Source organism: Marmota monax, unplaced genomic scaffold (assembly GCF_021218885.2).
Source record: "Marmota monax isolate L192 unplaced genomic scaffold, Marmota_monax_Labrador192_F-V1.1 WCK01_AAM20220418_F8-fsc00074, whole genome shotgun sequence".
Taxonomy (NCBI): Eukaryota; Metazoa; Chordata; class Mammalia; order Rodentia; family Sciuridae; genus Marmota; species Marmota monax.
Window position 1 is genome coordinate 66,677 of NW_026694232.1, and position 14,256 is coordinate 80,932.

At 41.0% G+C, this 14,256-nt stretch overlaps 1 protein-coding gene across 3 annotated transcripts in view; it reads left to right on the forward strand.

The window, feature by feature from the left end:
• The first annotated feature begins 8,532 nt into the window (after positions 1-8,532).
• Positions 8,533-14,256, forward strand: part of Nlgn1 (neuroligin 1) — an 899,700-nt gene continuing 893,976 nt past the window's right edge. Inside the window, exon 1 of one of the 3 annotated variants that reach the window (XM_058586176.1) lies at positions 8,533-9,159. The gene's annotated coding sequence lies outside the window, so the exon portion shown is untranslated. Of the gene's footprint in view, positions 9,160-10,219; positions 10,570-10,599; positions 11,014-14,256 lie in introns of those variants that run through there. The other 2 variants (XM_058586178.1, XM_058586177.1) reach the window with 2 other exon arrangements.

Sequence of the window (14,256 nt, forward strand, 5' to 3'; positions counted from 1 at the left end):
CTATTGATGTGGTGAATAACATTTATTGATTTCCGTATATTGAACCAGCCTTGCATCCCAGGGATGAATCCTACTTGATCATGGTGTACAATTTTTTTTATATGTTTTTGTATCCGATTCGCCAGAATTTTATTGAGGATTTTTGCATCTAGGTTCATTAGAGATATTGGTCTGTAGTTTTCTTTCTTTGAAGTGTCTTTGTCTGGTTTAGGTATCAGGGTGATGTTGGCCTCATAGAATGAATTTGGAAGTTCTCCCTCCTTTTCTATTTCCTGAAGTAGCTTGAAAAGTATTGGTATTAGTTCTTCTTTAAAGGTTTTGTAAAATTCTGCTGTATACCCATCGGGACCTGGGCTTTTCTTAGTTGGTAGTCTTTTTATGGTTTCTTCTATCTCCTCAATTGATATTGGTCTGTTTAGGTTTTCTATATCCTCCTGACTCAATCTGGGCAGATCATATGACTTAAGAAATTTATCTATGCCTTCACTATCTTCTAATTTATTGGAGTATAAGGATTCAAAATAGTTTTTGATTATCTTCTGTATTTCTGAAGTGTCTGTTGTGATATTGCCTTTTTCATCCCGTATGCTAGTAATTTGAGTTCTCTCTCTTCTTCTCTTCACTAGCATCGCTAAGGGTCTGTCGATTTTGTTTATTTTTTCAAAGAACCAACTTTTAGTTTTGTCAATTTTTTCAATTGTTTCTTTTGTTTCGATTTCATTAATTTCAGCTCTGATTTTAATTATTTCTTGCCTTCTACTTCTTTTGCTGTTGTTTTGCTCTTCTTTTTCAAGGATTTTGAGATGAAGTATGAGATCATTTATTTGTTGGTTTTTTCTTCTTTTAAGGAATGAACTCCAAGCAATGAATTTTCCTCTTAGAACTGCTTTCAATGTGTCCCATAGATTCCGATATGTTGTGTCTGTGTTTTCATTTATCTCTAAGAATTTTTTAATTTCCTCCTTGATGTCTTCTATAACCCATTGATCATTCAGTAACCTATTGTTCATTCTCCAATTGATGTATGCTTTTTCCTTCCTTCTTTTATCGTTGATTTTCAGTTTCATTCCATTATGATCAGATAAGATGCATGGTAATATCTCTACTCCTTTATATTGTCTAAGAGTTGCCCTGTGACATAATATATGATCTATTTTTGAGAAGGATCCATGTGCTGCTGAGAAAAAAGTGTAACTGCTTGATGTTGGGTGGTATACTCTATATATGTCAATTAGGTCTAGGTTATTAATAGTGTTATTGAGTTCTATAGTTTCCTTATTCAACTTTTGTTTGGAAGATCTGTCCAGTGGCGAGAGAGGTGTGTTGAAGTCTCCCATGATTATGGTGTGGTGGTCTATTAGACTCTTGAACTTGAGAAGAGTTTGTTTGACGAACATAGCTGCACCATTGTTTGGGGCATAAATATTTATGATTGTTATGTCTTGTTGGTGTATGGTTCCCTTAAGCAGTATGTAGTGTCCCTCTTTATCTCTTTTGATTAATTTTGGCTTGAAATCTATTTTATTTGATATGAGTATGGACACGCCTGCTTGTTTCCGAAGTCCATATGAGTGATATGATTTTTCCCAACCTTTCACTTTCAGCCTATGTATGTCTTTTCCTATCAAATGCGTCTCCTGTAGGCAGCATATTGTTGGGTCTTGTTTTGTGATCCATTCTACTAGCCTGTGTCTCTTAATTGGTGAGTTTAAGCCATTAACATTTAGGGTTATTATTGAGATATGGGTTGTTCTTCCAGCCATATTTGTTTATTTCTGTTACTAAACATTGTTTGTTTTCCTCTTTGATTGTTTCCCCCCCCCCTTTACTGTCCTACCTCCCACTGTTGGTTTTCATTGTTATTTTCCATTTCCTCTTCCTGTAATACTTTGGCTAGGATGTTTTGAAGAGATGGTTTTCTAGCTGCGAATTCTTTAAACTTTTGTTTATCGTGGAAGGTTTTAATTTCATTCTCCATCCTGAAGCTTAATTTCGCTGGATACACAATTCTTGGTTGGAACCCATTATCTTTCAGTGTTTGAAATATGTTATTCCAGGATCTTCTAGCTTTCAGAGTCTGTGTTGAAAGATCAGCTGTTATCCTGATTGGCTTGCCCCTAAATGTAATCTGCTTCCTTTCTCTTGTAGCTTTTAAAATTCTCTCCTTATTCTGTATGTTGGGCATCTTCATTATAATGTGTCTAGGTGTGGATCTCTTATGATTTTGCACATTCGGCGTCCTGTAGGCTTCTAGGATTTGGGATTCTGTCTCATTCTTCAAGTCTGGGAAGTTTTCTTGTATTATTTCATTGAATAGACTGCTCATTCCTTTGGTTTGGAGCTCTGTACCTTCCTGTATCCCAATGACTCTTAAGTTTGGTCTCTTAATGTTATCCCATATTTCTTGGATGTTCTGCTCATGGTTTCTTAACAGTCTTGCTGAGCTGTCTATGTTCTTTTCCAGTTGAAATACTTTGTCTTCATTGTCTGATGTTCTATCTTCTAAGTGTTCTACTCTGTTGGTAGTATTCTCCATTGAGTTTTTAAGTTGGTTTATTGCTTCCTGCATTTCTAGGATTTCTGATTGCTTGTTTTTTATAACCTCTATCTCCCTGTATAGTTGATCCTTTGCTTCCTGGATTTGTTTGCGTAATTCGTTGTCGAAGTGATCTTTCATTGTCTGATTTTGCTGTTTAATGTCTTCCTTGATACTCCAGATCATCTGAAGCATGTATATCCTGAATTCTTTATCTGACATTCCATCTGCTGCAGCTGTTACCTCTTCTAAAGTTGTGTTGACCTGCATTGCTTGTGGTCCTTTCTTTCCTTGTCTTTTCATACTGCTTGCGTATCTTTCCTGCAGGTGCGGGCGGCGGCTCTGCTCTCTCCTTATTCCAATTGGGGTGTCGTGGCTACCACGCCGGCAGGTCACTGGGCCTGTTCTGGGAGCTGGTGGCGGCTCTGTTCTGCCCCTACTCCAATTGGGGTGACGTGTCTGTCGTACCAGCAGGCCACTGGGCCTGTCCCGCTGGTCGGTCGCAGATCTGCCCACCTTTCGGGCACGGGTGGAGGCTCTGCTTTGCCCCTACTCCAATTGGGGTGTCGTGACTACCCCGCCTGCAGGATGCTGGGTCTGTTCCTGGCAAGGGAGGCGACTCTGCTCTGTCACTACTCCAATTAGGGTGGTGTTTGTACCCCGCCGGCAGGCTCCTGGGCCTGATCCGCCGGTCTGTTGTAGGTCTGCCTACCTTGAAGGCGCGGGCGGCGGATCTGCCCTGCCCCTCCTACCACGCCTGCGGACCCCTGGGCCTGATCTGCAGGTTGATCACTGGTCTGCTCACCCTGCGGGCACGGGTGGCGGTTCCGCTCCACCCCCACTCCAATTGGGGTCACGTGACCACCACACCGGCAGGGCCTGATCCGGGCGTGGGATAAGGATCTGCTCTGCCCCTACTCGAGTTGGGGTGACGTGTGTACCACACTGGCAGGCCACTGGACCTGACCCGCCAGGCTGTCACAGGTCTGTTTACCTTGCAAGCGCGAAGGGCGGCTCTGCCCTGCCCCTCCTACCACGCCCATGTACTACTGGGTCGTGGGTCTGCCCACCTGGCGGGTGTGGGTGGCGGCTCCGCTCCGCCCCCTCTCCAATTGGGGTCACGCGGTCACCACGCTGGCGAGCCGCTGGGCCTGCTCCGGGGGCTGGCGGCGGCCCGGCTCCTTCCCTCTGGCTCGAGGACAAATTGAGGAGACTCGGGTGACTGAGCCTCACCCCCCTTACCAGGAGACCAACTGCTTATGTCACCGCTGGTATTGATGAAGATCTCTCCTCCACCGCTTTCTGCTGACATCAGATCTCTGCCATGTTGGTATCCTATGCGAATGGCAGCATTTCGTTCCCCTTGCCAGGCAACCTAAGCAATGGGTGAGTCCTGACCTGCCCTCAGCAGGACCCGGACCGAGACACAGTTTCCGCGGGCTCCTAGCCCCGGTCCAGGGAAGTTCCGGGAGCCGGAACTCGGCCGCTCCGTGCTCGGTGTAAGCTCCTATAAGTGTAAGCTCCAAGAAGCAGCCCCCGCGGGCTCAGTTCCGGGAGCCGGAATTCGGCCGCTTAGTGCTTGGTGTATGCTCTGATAGTAGCAGGGTCCAAGAAGCAGCCTCCGCGGGCTCCGCAGCCCTGAGCCCGTGAGCAGAGACTTTTGTGAATGAGGGAAGGAACCCTGAACCTATTAGGAGGAAAGAAAAAGAGACTTAGGCTGAGGGAATGAGAAGTAAAAAGTTGATGAGTGAGACAACAGGTGGTCTTATTAGCAAGTTAAGGGAAATAGAAAAATATGATAGCACACATGATAGTCTGCAATTACATTATGGAAGTATAAATTAGTGCAGCTTAGGAAAAGAGAAGGTCATTTCTGGCTGAGGGCATTTTATGAGAAGGTATTTACTTTGTAGGTGATGTAGGTAGGTAGGGATGATGATATGAGTAGTCCAAGAGAAATCACTAGAATTATTCTTGGAGAAAAAAAAGATTAAGAAGAGATGTTGTAGGAGAACAAGTTAAATAATGATATGTGTAATTAAAAGCATTCTAGGTTTTGGATTTTGGAATAAGAATTTTATATTTCTCATGATAGAAAAATATGGGTTCAAAAAGGATATTTTTTAAATGTTTGATTCAGTCAGGGATAAAACAAACAAACAAACAAAAACCAGATGAATTTGGCTATACTGTGTGGATTAGATGAGAAGGAGGGATAGTTTTTGAATAGACTAGAGTTGGTGACCACATGAATTATAGCCAAATGGATAGTACATGCTGCTGGGCTAGTGACTCTAGAAGTCACGCTCTGTCATGTTAGTGTTGATAACATCTATATCTTTTGTCCAGGTAATTGTAAAACACTGCCAGGAAGCTGTGCAGGTGGTCTACTTGGCAATGCCACAACTTGACAGATTATTTGGCTTTATCTTTTATTTATTTCAGAGTAGAAATACGAGCTGTCATTGTCCCTACAAACTCTTTCTCAGTATATTATTTATATTTAACCCATTTTAAGTAAAATATAATTTATGATGAGAGTTGCAGCAAAATTTCACCTAAACATAACATTTTATTTATGTTTTTTTCTTCCTAAGCCCTTTGGAAAAGAAAAAAAAAAAGGTGCTCATTTCCTGCTGTGAGTCTTTGAGATTTTCCCAAAATGAGTAATACTGTTGTCTTTTCTTTATTTTAGGAGAACATGCTATTTAATTATATATATATATATATATATATATATATATATATATATATATATATATATATTTATATATTTACTTGGGAAATATCATCCCATTTAATGACTTTCTCAGCTGAAGGCACACGGAGTCTACATACTATTGTATAGAAGAGTCTGAAAATAAAATATAATATTTATAAGCAAGCTTCAGCTTCTTTCCCAATATTTTAATTTTTATTCCTAGGATAAGAAATTTTTGTATCATAACAATTTGATTTTATATTTATGGGCGTGTATATTTATAAAGTTGATTTTTCTAATTCTTTTGTGATCTCCCCCTACCACTGACATCTAAAATGTTGATTTGCAAACTAAGGCTTTTTTAAGCCAGCATTTTCAGAAAATGTTAATATTTTCACATACATTATACTGAAGTCTCCATCCAAATCTACAGATGAGCAGGTGTGTTTGGGCAAATTTCACAGCGTTTTTATTTGTTTTTGACTTTACAGAGCGTTCCTGTATTCATTCCAAACAACGTTTACCATGGTGAAAAGCAGTAAACTGAGCAAGGTTAATGTCACAACCTAGAACATCACATGATTTGCAATGAGAATTGAATCCAGTTCCTTGTACTGTATGGATATCTTCATAACCTCATTATGTGTTTAATGTTTTCCCTCTATCTCATCATTAATATTTAATATGATCCTCTATGTTCAAATTAATTAGTAAATATTAAACTATAAAAAGAAAAAGAATGCAGGAAGGGCCCAGGAAATCACTCTCAAATCACTAACAACTGAAAAGTTATAGACACTATGTATTGCCACCAAATGCTAGGATCAGTTTTTAACACTAAACCAACATGTTGCTGTTATTGGTGTTTGAATCAAAAGAGAAAATATATCACAGATACTAAATATAGAAATACTGAAGAATTACATGTGTGCCAAGTGCTTTACATGCATTATGTTGGGTAATCTCACAACAACATTGCAAGATAGGTACTATTATTATCTCCATTTTGCACAGCTGGAATTTGAGGTTTAAGGAGATTACTGTGCACCAAGCAGTAACAAAGTAAGTGCCTATCTAGGACTCAAACTCAGGCAATCTGATACCAGAGTCTCAGCTCTTAATCACATACCAAAAAATGAAGAAAAATAGAAAAAGTAAAATTCTTGCTTTTTAATTACTTTTGAAATTAAATGTTGAGGAATGGGTTCATTTCCTTCAGGAGTTTGATAGGGAGAGTAGAGAACAATGGACAATGAATGTATGGTTCATTTGATGGGAGATTATATATATATATTAATATATATATTATATATATGTATTAACAATTCTATTTTGTTCAAATTTTGCAATTTTTGTAAGACTAAGTCATGAAAATGAGGCAATAATGCACAGCTGATAATGTGTACCCATGAAAAGAATAATGAAAAAAAAAAAAAAAAAGAAACCCATAATGGAAACTATTTAAAATTAATCTCATACTATAAATACCAAATACTGGAAATGAAAAATGTTCAGTTATCTTTAGGGTTCTAGCATTAATTTCAGTAGATGCAGTTAGAAAGTGCTGTCCATATCAGCTTGAGATACAAGAGTATACAAAACATTACATTATGTAAATTACAATGGGCAGCTTTATCTAATCATCCTTTTTTAAATAAAAGCTTGATTCTGCAGTTATTATGATCATATCTTACATCATGTTACCTAAATTGTGTAGTCTTATGGAAGTTAAAAGATTCAATTAAATACTTTTACTTATATTAGAATAGATGCATGTTTTTCAACATTCCTAGGCCAATCTACAGTAGTTTCTATGGTTTTAGATTATTGAATTGGACAAACCTGAGCAGGTTGGATCAGTTACCAGTATCTGATACACGATTTACAACAAAATTTCACTTTGGGGTGGGGGGCCCTCTGGAAATTTACTGGATTTGTCAACACATCACCTAAAGTTTACCTTCTTTGAAAGGAAAAAAATAACAAAATAAACTGAATTGTAAAACTGTCAGGAAAATGATACTGAATTCCTTCTTATGGGAAGGAATATGTCATATATAATATGGTTTAAAAATCAGATTTCTGTTCTTAATTAATGAATAATTAATTAGTTATTTTGAGTCTCCTTCCTTTTTCCTGAATTTTAGAGACTAACCATACTGACCATGAGATTGAGAAATAGGAATCAAGCTCTTAAAAAAAGAAACAAATATTTCTCTAGTTCAAGAATCACTGATTTCTCAGAGACATTTCGTGCCCATGGACGGTTCTTTTTTTTTTTTTTTTTTTTTGGTTATAAGTACACTTAGTGAATTTAATGGCTTTGTTGGCAGGACCCTGTCCCCCAATCCACATTTAACAAATTCACAGACAGATGCTAGTAGGAGGTGGGTAGGTGTAAACAATGTGGTATATACTGAGTCACACCCGTTACAAAAGCCAATAATGATTAACTGTGATGAATTTTAAAAATCACCTATGCAGCAGCAGGTGTGGGTGCAGCCAGAGGGGAGAGGCCAAAGGCAGTGGAGGTGCATTTACACTACTCCCATCAAGTGGGGCTACAACCAAAGCCTCAATTCAGATTACCCTGACTCTAGCTCAAGGGAACAGAGGAAATACAGGGGAGTTTGGTGGCAAGAGATCTATCAAAGGTGGCGAGGAATTAAGAGACACAGTGGAAAGCTGTTGCCTCCAACTCTGCGCTCTTGGTCACCAAGACGAAAGCGCCTGGCGGGGAGCTCAATGACGCGGAGAACAGAGAAAACTCTGTGTGTGCCAGGCCTCCCAGCTCCGCGGCGGTGCCAGTTCACTCACAAGCTCCTCAGAGTGGTTTGGTGAACGTCACACGTGACGCCCGGGGCCCTTCACCCCTCCTGCCGCCACCGGCGCTGCGGACGGAGGATGTTCGGCTGCGGGGGGAGGAGAGAGGGAGTAGGGCGGAGGGCGGAACTTGTTAAGGGAGGGACCTCCACCAGCACCACGTCTGCCACCGCCAGACCCGCGCCCCCGATGCCCACCCCCACCACCGTAGCAGATCCGACCCGACCCAAGGGAGGGGATGCTGTGCAATAAACCCGGAGGGGAGGCTTAGGCAGGGGAGGGAATCTTGGCTTTGAGGGGGCAGGACCGCGTCTGGAGGAAGGGTCTAGTTTGATTCAGACTCCTGCACCCGGCAACGCCACGGAAAGAGGGGGGAGAGGGAGAGAGCGAGAGGAGGTTGCTGTGTGTGTGTGTGTGTGCGTGTGTGTGTGTGTGTGTGTGTGTGTCTACAGGTAGCAGCAGCGGCGGCGGCGGCGGCGGCGGCGGAGACCAGAGCAGGGGACGCATCTGCAGCCACCTCCCCGCCTATGATTTTTGGAGGCGATTGCTCACTTAGCTGACGGATCTGTAGCCCCGAGAGATCTTCTCATCCTCTCCATTTCCACGCTTCTTAGGCGTCTTCCAGTTTCAAGTGTGTGTTTGGGGTATTTCATTTCATTTTATTTTTTTTTCTTCTCCCTCTAAATCTCGGGAATTCTACATATTGAAGCAGGTGGCTCCCGGTACGAAGTCTTTGGATACATTTGGTTTGCCAAGTTTTGCTCTTCCCTGTCCCCTTCCGCTTTCAGAGGAATCTGTGGTGCTTTTTCTTTTGGATTTACATGCAGAAAACGTATATATGTTTATAGACGACCGAATAATATATAAATACTTATACGCGTGCCCAAGAGCCTGGTTTTCGTCTCTCTTCCCGACAAAGCGGAATGTTTTGGAGCCGATGGATAACGAGAACAGTATTATCATTCTTTTGAGCCTGGTTTCTAAAAAGGGGAGGGAGCGTGAAGAATTGTTTAACATTCGGCCATCGTTTGGCTGCACACTAAGCACCACGAAGTATTTATGGTTGCAGATCAGGTGCAAACGGGGCTTAGAGAGAAAGGTAAGGGAGCTTCCTGCATCCACCGAACCCAGGCGTTTATCTTAATCCCAGAGATTGCCGAGAACTTCCTACTCCCTGCCTCTCCCTCGCCTTCCCCACCTTCCACCAACCCTGCCTGTTCTCGCTCTTCTGTATGCTCAACCTTTTTCCAATTCCACTGGGTTAAGCGGGGGAGTGTGTGTGTGTGTGTGGGGGGGGGGACGGTTGGCGGTGCTGGAGGTGTAATCGTTTGAGTTTAAATGCGTCTCTCTTTTCCCCAGCTGAGTAACTGAGTTTTGCAATTCCCCTTTTTAGCGGTTAAAAAAAAAAATGAATTTTGTCCCTTAAAAAAAGAATGCTACCTAGATAACTGTCTAAACATCCCTTGGAGCTAACTCCTCACCGCTGTCCTCTGACGAAAATAAAGACAATTAAAAATAATGAACTTTAATGAACTGGGTGGTTTCCTCGGTACTGGGTTCATGAAACCTCCCAAATGCTTCTTTTTCATTTAAAAGAAAAAAAAAAATCAGCAAACAAACCAATACCTCGGGAGGAGTCCACTGTGGAGTAATTCAGCTTCGGCTTCTGCATAAAGCCAAATCATTTCACTTGGAGGGTAATTCACCAGAGTTGAGAGAGATGAAGCTAAGTCTGGTGCAGGAGAACCTACATGGCACTTAATTCCTTTTTAAATCCACCTTTTATACCATCACCAGTCCTTGTTTAACTCCCCATTTAGGCTGCACGTTTGCAGACTTGACCTTTTGGGGGAGAAGTGGGATCTTCACCTTGTTTTTTTTCTTGTCTTCATCTAACCTCCTTTCTCCTCCACTCCGCTTCTTTAGCCCTGGCAGTTTGTAAATTGCCCGTTTTGCCCACCCCTGCTGGTGGGCGTTCTCTCCCTTCTCCACTCCTGCTCCTCCGTCCTTTCTTCATTGGCGCTTTCAGAGCAGATGCATCTTTTTTCTTAGGTTCACTCTCTCGCCACCCTCCCCCCCCCCCCACGCCCCGCGGCTCCCCACCTGCCCCAGTTCTCCTGGCTGTTCCTCTCCACCTCCCCGCGGAGGGTCGACCCTTCAATCCCTAGTCCCGGCCTGCAAGCGAGCGGGGGGCGCGGAGTCCGTGTGTCTAGGACCCCGCGGCTGCGCCGAGAGCGCGCCCAGGAGGCCAGCGCCGAGCTGGTGTGGGGAGACACCGCAGGAAAGGCGAGCCGGAGTGGGTGATAAGAGGCCGGGAGAGCCCGTCGGAGCCGGAGAGACCCAGAGAGAAGGGAGAAAGCGAGTGTGCTGCGCGCACGCTGGCCGAGCCCAGGCGGACGAGTGCAGTCGTCTCCAAATCCTTAGAGCGGCGCCCCAGTCACTGCAGCTTTTCACCCTAGAGCTGTGCCCTGGGACCACAGACAGCAAGAGCCAGGAAATCGGCCGAGAGGTACCAAAGAAATAAAGAACAGATTACGAGAGTGCGGGGAGGGTTTCCTGGAGAAATACCGAGGCTGAGCAGATGGAGGAACAATGCCGCCTCCAGAAGAAAACCCTTGCCTGAACCCTTGGCGGAGCGCAGAGGAGCTGCTTTCAGCCTTCTGCTCTCCCCAGGCCCTCCGGCGAGTTCTGGGGTTGGTTCCGCCTCTTAGTTTGACAGGAATAAGAAAGTTGCTCTTCTTCCCCACAACATTTGCTGAGAAGTGGTTTTCAGATCTGCGTGGTACAAGTCAAGATGTCACTCTTTAGATCCCCCGCGATGAGCAACTAATATCTTATGCATTATTGGGCAAAAAAAAAAAAAAAAAAAAAAAAAACTCTCCTGGGAAGAGAAGGTAGTCCAAACATTTAAATCGTTCTCCACTGACTCCTGCCCGCTTCAGCACAATGACTTGTGAGTAGAAATGAAAAGCTACCTGCAGTGAATTTAAAATTATTTAAGTTGAGCTTTTGAAGCAGGAATAATTTATTCTAGAGGAGTTTGTTCGTGTATTATAGAAATGAAGGAAATTATGTGTCTGAGATTTGATTCATTTGTGATTATTCTAATGAACGGTTGGCCTCCACAAAGGTATTATTTCTTTTTCCATTTCCAGAGCCATAGTGACACACGTAGGACTTTGGAAATGTGGATTTAGATAATTAACCCTGTAACTGTCGCTCTGCATTTGTATAGGTAGTTAATATATTCATTTTCCCTCTTTTTATACTAAAATTACAGTAGACTATTTTTGCTTGAATTGAGTTCTCATGCTGTATATGAAATTATAGTGCCTTAATGTATTTCTCAAAAATTATTTGTGCCCAATTATTGACAGGATCATAGATATAAAAATCCCACCGAGAAAAGATATGTGTATCTATGTTTGAGTGTAAAACCTCTATAATGTCTCGGCATTATTATCAGCTGTTGTAACCTAGCAGAACACCAGATTTTTGAAATGAGTTCAGAGGCAAGGGCCATGCATGTATTTAAAACATTAAATGTAAAGTACAAAAACATTAAGTTTACTGTGCCCTTGGCAGACAATGCATCTAAGTCTACTTGCGCTGCCGCTGCCTAGTGATTGAGTGATTCACAGAGAAAGTATAAGTTAATATTTCTCAGGCCTTCTGATTACATGGTTTGATTAAAAGAAGTGACTGTTTTCTGTAAGCCTGCTATTCTACAGTTAGTCTTCCCAATCCTCTTAGCATAAGTAGAAATTGAGGGAGTCATCTTTCAGCAGACTGTACCACTGTTATTCCTGGAGTGTGGGGTTAAGAAAAGCCCTCCTTCAGTGCCTGCTTCCCATTGTCTCTCTCCCTCCCCAGAGTACATTCTGTCAATCTTTATTCCCTAGTGGAGTTTCATTTTGTGAAAATTTCCATTTATATTTAGTTATAACATATTTTCCAACATAAATGTTGAATTGTTCTGAAGCTGGAATGTACATTTACAGAAGGTACTCTGAGAACTCTGCTCTGTTTGTAGGGTGTTAGAGGCCTTGCTGACCCTGTATTCAGCTGCAGGACTCTCTAAAATCTCTTCCAACTCAGAATTTCTCATATATTTTATTCCAGTATTTTCACATGGTTATCCAGTGGCAATATCTACAACTTTCTTTAACTTTCCTTAAATTAGCTGTTTGTTTAAGTTCTATTTATTTTTTTTTAAAAAAATAGAATAATGAAGTAGCTAGAATTGGAGAACACAGGTACAAATCTAAGATCTCTGAGACTTTTAAAAATTTCCACATAAAGTTTGATGTTACAACTTTTAATGGGATGTTCATGATATGGATGTAGATACAATCAATATTTCTTTCTTTGGGTTTCTGTGTGTTAAAATAAATAATTTTAACATAATTTGGGAAAGAATAGTGGTTTCTCTCTAGAAGTTGTTGTTTTTTTCTTTAATATTATACTAAGGAATTATTTCACAAATTACCTAATGAATACTAACTTGTAGTTTTGGGAAGCAAACCAATTAGCTTTAACAGTAAGATTAGCAACTGCAAGAGAATAACAGTATACTTTTGCCATGTTTTAAAGAGTTTTGTGTTTGAAGTCAAGTTTTGAAGCCTGTTTCCTTCTTATTAGATTATGAATAGGAAGGTATGATTTGTTAGTTATATTTAAATTATTTATAAAATAATGCAATTATCCCAGTCCAATGCACTAGGCTTATTTTGTTTTCTAAAACACATTTCTGATCTTGCAGATTTCTTATTCACAATAGCCTATGATTTATTATAATGTCCCCAATCCTCATGACATTCAACTCTTTTCACAATTTTTATATGCAAGTATCCCTTAGCTGCCACTTCTCCCCAATTTTCTCTTTGGTCCATTCACAAGACTCTTACTATTTCCCAAGTACTAACACAAATTTAGTTTTCTATGTTTTGCTTATATGATCTTCTCTTCATGGACCCATTTCCCCACATACCCACCAACCACAGGACAAGAAAACATTTTAGTTCCTTAAGGTTGTCTTGGCTTCACCTGCTTCCTTCCTTTATCTTTGCTCTGAGCTCCTACCACATCTTATTCACACCAAGAGAAGCTCACCTTTTACATTTCTAATGGTTGGTTTCCTTAATGGACAGTATATTGCCAGAGGTCAGAAACCATATTTGACTGATGATTTCACTCCAAATATTTATCCCCATGTCTGAAGTAGACCGAGAGAGAGAGAGAGAGAGAGAGAGAGAGAGAGAGAGAGAGAGAGAATATACATATATAATTTACAAACATATTTGGCTACCAAGTAACAGATAACCTAACTGTGGATTAAGCAAATAAAGATTTGTGTGATTTCATATACTAAGAAGTCAAGAGAAGACAATTGCTTAAGCATTTTATCAAGGAATCAAACTTACCCCATCATCTTGGTAATTTATTCTCATGGTCACAAGATTGCAGCCATGCCTCCAAACTATGTGTGTTATCTAGTTCCAGAGAAGGAGGGGAGATAAAAAACAACAAAAAGAGTAAATACTTCAGAAAATACTATATACATCAGAAAAATGACAAAGAGAAGAATAAAACAGAGTGGGTATACTTTTTTAAACTTAATAATTGTTGATGAAATAACTATAATGATATTGTACTTTCTTTGTCTTTCTCATGGTATTTTATATGTCATTTCCATGGTGTTTGAATGCCTCAGTGTTTCTCAACTTGGACATTGTTTTGATTTGGAGCCGGCTAAGTCATTTTGTGTGTTCTAGGAGAGGATCCTATACATAGGATATTTAGTAACATCTTTGGCCTCTACTTTCTAAAGGCCAATGGTACACCCCACCACCTACCCCCATCAGGACAATCAAATATCTCCAGACATCACCAAGTGTCTTTGAGAGGAAAAAGTTTACCAGGTTGTGAACCATTGCATATTTACATATGCCTGTTTCCCACTTAATTTTATTTGCATTGCAGCACAATGAGGAGCTGTTTGGTTTTTTAATTAACAAGTGGTAGAGGAGCCTTTATGAGATTTCAAAAAAGATGGAGGAGGAAGGAGAGGAGGCCAAGGAAAAAAGGAGAAGGGATCCAATAAGTCCTTTTTTGAGCATTGCATCTTTTTTTGTGGGGTGGACATTCTCCCCATAGACTTCCATTCTCAAATCACCTCCAGAACCATTTCAGCTGG